We start from the raw sequence: 2670 nt of genomic DNA on the forward strand, positions 1-2670 counted from the left end.
GGTTGTGTGGTAAAAAGCTTGCTTCCCAGCCACATGGTTCCGGGTTCAGTCCCACTGCGTGGCACCTTCGGCATGTGTCTTCTACTATAGCCTCGAGGCGACCAAAGCCTTGTGAGGGGATTTGTTGATAGACAGAAACTGAAAGAAACCCACCGTATGTGCGTGTGTGTGTGTGTGTCTGTGCTTGTACCCCCACCATCGCTTGACAACCGATACTAATATGTTTATGTCCCCGTAACTTAACGGTTCGGCAAAAGGGACGATACAATGAGCACTAAGCTTACAAAGAATAAGTTCTGGAGTACATCTCGTCGACTAAACGAGGGTAAAATAGCGAACGCTGGAGAAATATTTTCTATGACAAGCGAAAAGATAGTAGAGAGAGATAGGATAGTCCAATCCTTAGGACAGTCCTGAAAGAAAAGAAAGATGGACGAGGGTCACGTGTGAGCAACGAGAGAGAGAAAAGGAGAAAGAGGGGGCGAGAGAAACAGATAGAAAACGGTGAAGGGGAGAAAATGGGAATTAGAGAATAGATGAGAGAGAAAACGATGGGAGTATATATATATATATACATATATATATATGCACACAGGCATATACATAGTCCCAATGTTTATACATGCATATTTATATACATATATTCATACACACATACATACATATATATACACACACATGCATGCATACATGCAAACATACATGCATATATGCGTACATTTAATCTTTTGGGTTTTTTCTGCTTTTTTTGTTTTTTAATTTCACAGTAAAAAGGTGTATTTAAACGGAAGGTGTATTTAAACGGAAGACTGAGGAAGATTACTGAATTTGACAACTATTACTTGGACTTGGCATATAGCCATGATTGTAGTAAAAACAGAAAAGTAAGATAATCTCGAATGGAATGGCTTTTATCATAAGTCTACTCCATCGGGACTTACTTTGTACTAAACAATACCAACAACGTCCAAATGACATTGTTGCATGAAGGACACCAACTGGCTGTAAAACTGATCCGAAGACCATCCTCATATACCTAGCTTTCCCACATTTGCGTCTAAAACTGAAGAGAACCTTTACCATGTCGCAATACATTTTCAGGAATGCTCTATTATTTGGCTCAGATGTGCAACTAAATTCAGAAAAGAAATTCCAAAGAAAGATATTTGTCCCAAATGCAGTTCGCACAGCCATAGTTCTTGTGAATATCTTCACCGAATTCTGAAAATATACCTCTGAAAATCTGAAAATATATCTCAACTCAGGAAAACGACAGATTTTATAACTTTCAAGTAAAGATAATGCTTTACTGTCTTCCAATTCAAATTGAAAATTCTCAAAGATGGACACCATATTTTCTGTCACACAATCTAAATCCATAAAAGTTTCTTTTTTTTGTTTTTTTTTGTTTATCCAACTTCAAAGTATTTGTTTTCGTTTCATTAATACACTATCTGAAAATATTAAAAGACAAATCTCCATAAAGGTTTCTTATGAAAATCAAAGAATATTTATCATCGGGGTTGGATAAATACGTAAAATATAGGCACACATGCAAGCATACAAATACACCTACATAAGATATACGCATATAAAAATACATATAGATAATTCGGATGTATACTTATAAACATACATACATACATACATAAACTGGTGAATAAAGAGGAAATAAAATATATTTTAGATTTGTGAAGATTACAGTAAAATCCTTTTCTATAGTGGATTTCCATAGACTGATACAGATAAATGGTATCTGCATCTCGAAATACATCACATGATGTCAGAGTGAATAGCTGAAAACACTATCTATCACTAAAGAATAACCTGAGAGGACATAATATTAGCTTTATAATATCGATACAATATTATTGATCTAATAGTGAGAAAGCTATAAATGCGAACGTATTCCCGCTAACAGCGAGACGAAATATGGCTAAGAAGAAACAAGCAGTGAAAGAATGGGGAAAGATCCAAGATAGAAAATGCCAACTTTTCGTAGTTTATGATAATTCTTTACTTCGAAATGTCTGATTTATCTCACTGGTTTAAACAATACCCGTTTACTGCAAATCCCTGGCATAGAGAAAGAGGTATTACCTTGGGTGGTGGCGGGGGTTAACAGTTTTCACATGCTGCATGAGATTTTTTTTTTTCTTGGTTGCTTTTGTTTTCGGAATGCTTCAGTTGCGTTCCTCGTTTAGTTTCTTCTTTGAGCTAAGGAAATCTTTGAATAATCTATCTACGTCATATACGCTAAAACTTCTCATTCACTCCCTTTTCCACAAATCTTTTCGCCTTTCTCTACCCCACCCTTTCTCTCTCTCCCTCCCTCCCTCTCTCTCTTTCTCTCTCGCTCCCTTCTCCTACTGCTTCATTTTATCTCGATATTTCTTCTGTCCACATTTTATTGGTTACTATATTGATGTTTGACCATCAGTTTAAAGATCATGCACAACCTTTGATGTCTCCAGATCAGTCACACTTCTCTGGCCACTTTCTGCTTAACATTGCCATTATTCTCCTCTCCATCGTCATTATATTCTACCTCTTACCCCGCCATCTCACTATCACTCTCTAGCTCTCTCTCTCTCTATCTCTCTCTCTCTCTCTCTCTCTCTCGCTCTTTCTCTCTCTATCTCTCTCTTTCTCCCTCCTCTCTTCCCCCCC

Source organism: Octopus bimaculoides, chromosome 6 (assembly GCF_001194135.2).
Source record: "Octopus bimaculoides isolate UCB-OBI-ISO-001 chromosome 6, ASM119413v2, whole genome shotgun sequence".
Taxonomy (NCBI): Eukaryota; Metazoa; Mollusca; class Cephalopoda; order Octopoda; family Octopodidae; genus Octopus; species Octopus bimaculoides.